At 38.3% G+C, this 9156-nt stretch overlaps 1 long non-coding RNA gene across 1 annotated transcript; it reads left to right on the top strand.

The window, feature by feature from the left end:
* The first annotated feature begins 2787 nt into the window (after positions 1–2787).
* Positions 2788–8143, top strand: LOC138891189 (uncharacterized). Its single transcript, XR_011407515.1, has 2 exons — positions 2788–3673; positions 7826–8143. It is a non-coding gene; the product is annotated as an uncharacterized lncRNA (long non-coding RNA).
* Positions 8144–9156: the final 1013 nt, after the last annotated feature.

The following is a 9156-nucleotide window of genomic DNA, read 5'->3' on the forward strand; positions in this document are numbered from 1 at the left end:
ATGTAGTGCCCGATATCGTTGATTCTTCCCTTGATTCTGTCCCTTTCCATAAGCAATCGCTCTATTTGTAGATTCCGCGTCCCTAGCATTTGAGAATTGTAAAGGAGTTGATCCTGAAACTCATTCATCTGTTTCTCCATTCGGGCCATTAGATCATAGTAGCTCTTCCTATCTTCTCTGGCATCTCGGGCTTGTCTGAAGATCCGCTCTTTGAGAGTGGATATTGTTTCTCTCAATATAGCGATGTTCCTTTCGTAGTCCCTCTTCATTTGTTGCATAGACCGTGCTTGCTCTTCTGCCTTCTTTATCCCTTTCACCTGGATTCTCGCTAGACCAACTTTAGATTTTTCCATGTCTTCTTGATACTCGAGGACTTTCTTCTTTAGACCGTTTATGAGCCTTTCAGCAGCCCGGCTTCTCTTCGGGTTTCCGGTAGCTATTTTCATTTCCTGGATTTGAGCTTTGAGACCTCGTTTTCCTGAGCTAGTTTTCTCTTTACTCTCTCATCTGCAGCGATATGCAAATCTTTCTCAAATTTCAAATCTGTAACTTGCTTCTCCAACTTGCCAATTGTAACCCTATACTCGTGCTCTTTAGCCAACCAATCCCACTGTTCTTGCGACGCCTTGACGAATTCCTGGAGATGGGGTCTTTTAGCCGGCCTTTCGTGCTCAAGTTCTCTCATGTACCAAGCAAGGTATCCTGGCGCCACTTCGCCTTTGGCCTGATCCTGTACGCAAGTATCTGCTTTTAAATATTGGCATTCACTCCAGATCTGACGGACTCTTGCTTCAGGGAACTGTCCGTCAGGGCTAATCTCAATCACTTAAGCACTAAGATCTTCCTCATGTGGCACTATTTGGCATCTCCCGATTTGTCTCAAAACCCTATATGGCGCGTAAGGCTGAATGCTCTTGAGCCCCATCAATAGAAAGTGGGTCCTAGCTGCCGGCATATGGATGACCTCGTCAACGGGAAACCATCCTAGTGTCCACTGTATTTGGCTGGCGGTGAGGGTCCGAAAGAATGATGTCCACGCCATAACTCCTTCGGGTAGACTGACCCCCTTGATTCTTGTGTAGAACTCTTCTATGCAAGTTTTCTTCGAGGAACCATAACTCAAGAGCTGGGAACGGTGGCAGAGATGCTCAGTCATCCATATTTGTAGCAACAAGTTACATCCCTCGAAAAAGTTCCCTCTGGCTTTGCAGGCTGTGAGAGCTCGAAAGATATCAGATACTATCATAGGCGCAAGAGTGCTTTCATCTTGAGTGAGCAAGGTATTGACGACCCCGGCTATTTTCAGATCAATGTTTCCGTCTTTCTTTGGAAATACCTAAAGGCCCAAAAAGGTTATCATAAAAGCCACTCGTCTATGCTCGTCCCATTTCTGACGGTTACTTTTGCTGCATAACTTGTTACCCGGGTTGTTGAATCCTCCAACATGACCGTATCTGTCGTATATGAAGCGCGGATTACAAAAACCTGCGGCCAAATCTGGGTTATGGACCGTCCTGGGTATCTTTAACGAATCTAAAAATCGATGCACAGTGACAGCTCTTGGAGCAACCAGGTATTTTTGCCTCAACGGAACTTCAGCATTTCCGATGTACCCGGCTATTTCCTCCAAAGTCGGGGTGAGTTCAAAATCGGAGAAGTGGAAGACATTGTGTGCCGGGTCCCAGCAGGTGACCAAAGCTCTTATGATATCCCCCGAGGCTGGATTTCCAATAAACCCGTAAGACCTTTTAGATATTTCTTGACCTCATCTTGCACTTCACCACCTAAATCATCCCACCATAGTCGCTACTTGAAAGGGATTTTAGTCATTATTGAAAAAGGTTCATTTTGCATCGAGCTCATCCTGCACGTTTATTAAGGTGATTAAACAAAAAATAAAATTTATTTGACTCAACCAATTGGCTGTTTTTTTTAAATTTTTCACAGATTAAAAGAAAGATCCGATTCCGAACACGGCCTTTCAGCACTTCGGGAACGAAGAGTTTGAGGCTGGGTGAGTCAACCGGTCAAAAATCCAAAAAACGACTATGAGTGGCCGTTTATGCAAAGTCAGCCTTTCGGCGTCCCTTTTGGGAACATTCAGCTATTTTGACAAAAACGGCGTCGCCCGACTTATTTATGACGAAAATTAAAATTTTGACATTTTTGTAAATTGGAGGTTGGACCCGATGAGGGTTGCCTACGTATCCCGCACCCTGTAAGAATCAAACCGACGTAGTTCGGGTAGATAAAACAAACTTCTTTTGAAAACAAGACTCTTTTCAATGGCAAATAAAAACCATTTTTCATAAACAAAACCCCCTTTCTTTTTTCATTTTCTCAAAAATTCGGCAGAGTTTCGACGCTATTTGGACATTGATTTTTTTTTCAAAACAGGCGATTAACTACCTCTATATCTCTTTCTTCAAAGTATTCAAAAGCCGGTCAGCATGCAAGTCCGAAGTAAACAAATGCACAGGTAGCAAGTTGGATGCATCAGGATGGTCTTTTGTCGTTTTGGTACACCTATCCTAGACAGACCCAACCCCTGTGTTGAGCCTCCAAAGTCAAATGCACATGATGCAAACAAACGTTCCTACTAGGGATCCGGCATGAAGCTGAGTTATTCTAGGTTCGTAACCTGGGTATTTGTTCTAGACTGTGTACCCGAGCGGACAACTCGAGTCGAGGAGAGGGCTACGTACCGGGGACCTGCGAGATCGTCCGGCTTTGTAACTTGTCCGGCCTCTTTCTTATTTCAAGGTATGACGCTAACAGAATAGAGAGTCTCAACCAGTAAGCACATCCCCGGAGATGAGAAGAGAAGGGTTTCGGCACAGTTTTTATACAGTTCAGATAATATCAAAGCGGTAAAAGCATCATTTAGCACATCAGGCCCAAACATGTAACAAAATCAGATAAAACCAAATATAACAATTTATCTAAGCTCAAATTCTGAACCCTGAACCAGAGATTCTGGGTTCGCTCCCCAACAGAGTCGCCAGAGCTGTCACACCTCCTTTTTCACCCGCGCCCCCGTAAAGAGCGCAGAAGGAGTTTTTCCAATTAAAGGACAATCGAAACGGGATTTTATTTAAAAATTCAGAGTCGCCACTTAGGAGATTTATGGTGTTCCAAGTCACCAGTTGAATCCCGAATCGAGGAAAAGATTGACTCTGTATTACAGTTCGCGAACCAGAAATCCGAGTAAGGAATTCTGTTAACCCGGGAGAAGGTGTTAGGCATTCCCGAGTTCCGTGATTCTAGCACGGTCTCTCAACTGTCATATTTGACTTATTTATCTGATTTTAATACATTTTTGAACCTATGTACCAATTTTAACCCTGAACCGCTTTTATCATTTATTATTTAAAGAATTGCAACGTCGTGAGAATGCATCTCGAATTGCGCCACATAAATGTACCCGCAATTTTTGATACGTTCCAACTTTGTTGAGATTTGGATTTGGGTCACATAAATGTGCACCCGAGTTTAGAAAGATAACATTATTAAATACGCGCCTAAAGATACTAACGCGTTGCTATTTTGAGAAAAGCCGTAAAGTTCGCTATGCGGCCTGTCTCGAAATCTAAGCATTTGAAATAACTATCCGTTGAGGGCCCCGCAATTTATAATTTATTCGGCGAGGCACGCCTCACTTATTTTTAAAAGGGTAAGCCTAAAGCAACAATAATTTTGCTATTTTATTGTCTCTAAAGTAAAAAAGGTCCTAATTAATTTGTTTTAAGAGACACTTCCCCATTTAAGAAAGAAACTTATAATTAATCCATATCGGGCCTCCGAGGCCTACCCGTGGGACAACCGACTTTCATCTCCAAATCCAAGCACAACTTTCCTGATCGGTTAACTAATTAACAATGATTACAATTATTAGCTTAATAACACATTACCATTAATTTCCAATCTCGTTTTAACTATTGACAATGGCCTATTACTATCAGATTGAAAACATGTACCATAATATTATTATTACAACTAAAATATATTACTTGTCTAAACTACAACACTTACCAATGACAACATTGTCTAAAACTTACAAAGATATACACATTATAAAATATATAAAAGAGAATTTTATAAGAATCCATAGATACAAGTTTGATTCTTAACAAAATATGAATAACGAATGCACTCTTAATCAATAACCACATCTAAACCCATACTTACTGATTTCAGCTCAATTTTATTAGTACAAGTGAAATTCATGAATTCAAAAAAAAACACTTTCCTGTTTCAGTTTGCAGCTTGCTTCTAATTTCAACAATTATACTACAAAAACAAAACTAAACCCATATGACTATTACATAATCACATTCCAAAGTCCAAACAGTCCCGGAATCAAACAGCCCAAACAACTTATAAATAATCCTAATTATACAGTCGTCTATTATTCATGTAACAGAAAACACATAACTAATATAAAATAGAATACAAGCATTCTATAGTTTGAACAATAAATCCTCTGGCCGTTTCATTTCAGCTTCAATGAGCATACACCAAGATGATTCAAAGTAGTGTACCTGGAATCGAGAATAGCAGAAGAAGAAGAAGATGAAAGGCAGGTCAGCAACAACAATAGTATACAATACAGCAACACCACAGCAAAGAACAGAGCAACAACCAATAGAAATAACACCCAGCACAAGCAGTCCAAAACCCAGGAGTGAAACCAGAAAATACCAAGCAATTCACAGACAGGAACAGAATGTATTCAGAAATGAGACAGGAGAGTAGATTTTCTGATTTCTGTTCTTCATATTTTCAAATAAAGACACTCAGAACCTCAATTAAATAGTAACAAACTGATTCTGATTTTTAGTAGTAAAGAAGACCTCACTTTTCAGTATTTAGCTCTCAACCTATTGAACTCTTTAGGGTAAAAACTCAGCTTGTATTTCACTCTTAAACTCTGAATTTCTGATGTCAATATCCAGCCTAGACTCTCTAAAAAAAAACTGAAAGAGAACTGATTTTTCTTCTCCAAAAAGCCAGCCCCTTTTCTGTTTTGAATGACCCTATTTATAACCAAACCTCAGCCCCTTTCCAGCTCTAAGGAGCACTTAGCTAATTAGGAAAGTATTTCTCCCCACTACTACATGTTTTGTTCTCCTTTTAATTCACTTGTTCCCCACTAGAGTATGTTTTTCCCATTATCCCTTGTCCTTCCCTTTATTTAAATTCAAATAGGTATGAGCCCCTATTTCTTAATCTATTTCCTTTCAACCTTTTCCCCACCATTATGTTTTGTTCCCCATTAGCATTTAAACAATTCATTAGTTTAATGGTACTTTAGTACCCTACTGTCAGAACATTCAACTTAAACCAATTTCAAACCTTTCAATCCCAAAATACCCTCCTAAAGTCCTTGAAATTACTGAAATTACTATTCTACCCCATCAGTTATATCCAATCCTCCTAATCAATTAACCAAACTATAGCAGCTATAACCAATCTTAAGTGAGAAATCCTAACAATTGACTAATCAAATCATATGAGACTAACTCCCAATTGACAACACTTAGGAATCAGTTCATCATGGTCAGATTCATATCAACATTCAAGATCAGATTCATATCAGAACAACATTAAGATTCATCAAACTCAAATCACAATTTAAGCTTGAAACTCAATTCAGACCAAATATCATCAAAATAAAGATTCAGTGATTAAACTAACACACTTCTAGATTAAACCTAAACAAGAACAAATGAACACTGTCAACATACTGAATGAAAACAAACTGACTTATATGAAAAAACATGGTGAATAACAATGAGAAAGGAAAATTGGAACAATTTGAAACAAATGATACCAACAGGCTTATTTCAACACAAAATTAGAACAGAAAATAAAAGGAGGGTAAACCTACTGCAATGAACCAAAAATTAAACTATTATCATGCTAATCTAACATTCAAGCATACCAGACTAATCGACGACACTTATTCAATCGATTACACAAATTATAACATATAACAATCGACAACAAACAGAAGCAATGATAAGATTGGACCAAATAAAAGGTCTGACTGGAGAAAGAAAAGAGTAATCGATAAAAGACGAATTTGAACTCATCTTAACAAACAAACAACGAAACATGAAAAACAAACAGGGAAACAAAAGAAATACCTCTGAACTTAGAAACTGGACGACCCTGACTTGGACTCTGACTCGGACCTTTAATTGAGGTCGAACGGACCTTAATCGAGTGTTCTCAACTAAGAACACTTCGACTAAGGTCCACCCAACTTCCTTAAATTTGGACAGATTTCAACCTTTGGTTTTCTAGGGTTCTTGGGGGTTCGATTTGGGGTTCGAACGGTTCTGGTCTGATTCGAACCAAACCATCGGTAGTTTGGTGACGAGGGAGGTCAGTGAGATATCCGGTATGAGTTTGGGACTGGTTGGGGTAGGTTTAGGTTCTGCTCGAATCTTAGATTGAAGATTCGAGAAGCTGGAGGTTGATTCGAGGCAAACGGTTAGCAGATCTGTAACGAGGGTGGTCAGATGGCTTAGGGGTGTTAATTTGGTGACCGGCGGCGTTGTTACCACCGGGTTTCAGGCGGAGGTGTAACAATGGCGGCTAGGGTTTGGGTTTGGTCCGTCTCTGAGCTTGAGAGAGACGATGGGGTGAGGGGGGTTTGGTTTGGGGCGTGGGGTAAGGGATTAGGGTTATATATGGAGGGGGTGGTTTAATCTTAGCCGTTGGATCAAGTACGATCAACGGCCTGGATAAATTCAATTAAAGGAAACGGTGACGTTTGGTCATGCATCGAGACTGGGTCGACCCAGGTTGAAATGGACCGGGTTATGGGGGAAGGCTGGGACCGTTAGATCATTGGGAACGGACGGCTCGGATCAACTTGCCTAAAACGGCGTCGTTTCAAATAATGCTGGGTTGAACTGAGCCGTCTGATGGAAACTAATCAACGGCTTAGATCTGAGGCTCCGAAACGACGTCGTTTGGACTGTCTGAGAGACCAGGCCTATTGGATTGGATCGTTTGATATGATTTGGGCCTGATTTTGCATTGAAATTGGCCTAGTTCCGATTTGGCCCAATTTTCACTCTTTTCTTTTTTCCTTTCATTTTCTTTTAATTCCTAAAAACCAAAATTCCTAAATTAAATTGGAAAACCAATATTATTTTAAAAAGATATTAATTAACCCTTAACAATAATTAACACACAAGATCAAATATTGATTAAAATAAAATCACACAATTAAACAATAAAAATGACAAAGCTACCAAAAATTTATATTTTTGTGATTTTCATTCTTTAAAATAGGACATGGTTTAATTAATTCAAAAATGCATAATTAAATCTTAAATATGCACGCAACAGGTATTTTGATATTTTTCAATTAATTAAAACAAGGTAAACATTCACAGACAAAAATAATTATCCAAAATGTCACGCAAAATTCTCAAAATTGTACCCAAAGGCAATTTGTTTTATTTTTCGATTTCTTTTGGAGATGTTTTCGTGAAGCAAAAATCACGTGCTCACAGAGAGTAGTATGTACGCAGACCTTACTCATACCTTCAAGAAGACAGAGAAGCTGTTTCCGAAAGATCCTCGACTTAGGAAAGATAAAAGGAAGAAACTTTTTTCAGTAGATATATCCATATTAATTTGATAATTGGGTTGGGAGATCTATGGTCAATCCACCTTTTTTTGTTTCAGGTGTCTGGCTATATGTGCAGTAAATTGTCATCTGCTATATGCTTTATGCTTCTTCTTTCAGATTCTTGTGTTATTTCTTCTACTTCTTTCTCCTAATAATGGTTTATGTACTTTTCAGACATCATATCTTGAGAAATTTAGAGGAAGGGAAGGAAAACTTACTTTGGCTTGACTAGCGAGAATTACATACATGGAAAAAGGAAAAGAAAATGAAGGAGAAACAGAGAAAGGGGAAGCAAACAACTCATTGGTATGCCATACAATATTTATACGTATTAAAACTAATATGACTTGGATGATTATCCAAGTAATCCTCAAGACAGTGTAATGTTATTCATATCTTTTGGAAATTGTAGTTCAAAAGTTCATAATCTCATCATGGCATTTTCTTTGTAAAATATTTACTTTCTAAGGCGTAAAATAGTTATTCGGTTGATATTTGGAGTAACATATTTTAAAATATTAACATCATGATGATATTTAATTAATAATTGTTCTTACTCATATGTAGTAAGTAGTAACAAATAAGCATACCACCATCTAACAATGATTTTAAAAATTATTGTATGATGAAATCAGTACTCTTTCGAAAATATTTTTTGTGATAATAAGACTCTCAAAAGCAATATTACTTGCCTAGAACGTTGGTAATTTAGAGCCAGTTTGGCTTATTGATTGGGATTAAAGTAGCTGATAAGTATCGAGCACTAAAACCAATTTTGTCCCAATATGAATCGTTTCAAAAGCTATGTGAATCTGTAATTTCTTACAGTTTTGCTTTATATGTCCTGGTTCATTGCAGTAGGGCGAAATAATGTCACTGTTTCCTCCTTTGTAATTGTCCCACCTCCCAGCATCATTGTTACCGTTCCACCTCTCAGCATCAGTGTTTCCTCCTTTGTAATTGTTCCACCTCCCAGTATTATTGTTATTGTTCCAACTCCCAGCATCATTTTCCCCTCTTTCTTTTGCAACATGTATATTCGTCTGCTGATTGGATGTAGTACTCTCTGTGCGCAACACCCAACTGAAACATATTGGAGAGAGGTGATCTCAAAACTGGAGAGAATCTGGGATTTAGCAGTCTTAAACTCAGAGGGAAGTCCAGCTAAAAATCCCATTTTTCCCCATTTACCCTCAGAGACTGCTGAACCTTGATATCAATACTGAATGGCAAAAGCATTTTCATATCTTCATAAGTGATTTAGCTTCTTTCTCAGAACAGTAGAAAGCCTTACAAACTTCAAAAATTTGAGAAACATTGTCTTTTCCGCAATATAGAAATTTCAAATAATCCATTAACTCTTTAACAAACTCACTGTGATTAACCAAACCAAATACTTCATTATTTGCAAGATTAATATAGCATTATCTCTCATCCAATCCTTTCTAGTTCCATCTGTTGGAGGGTCTTGAATAAGGTGGTCATCTTTTTCAACACTATCTAAA

The sequence above is a fragment of the Nicotiana sylvestris genome, chromosome 5, assembly GCF_000393655.2.
Source record: "Nicotiana sylvestris chromosome 5, ASM39365v2, whole genome shotgun sequence".
Lineage (NCBI taxonomy): Eukaryota > Viridiplantae > Streptophyta > Magnoliopsida > Solanales > Solanaceae > Nicotiana > Nicotiana sylvestris.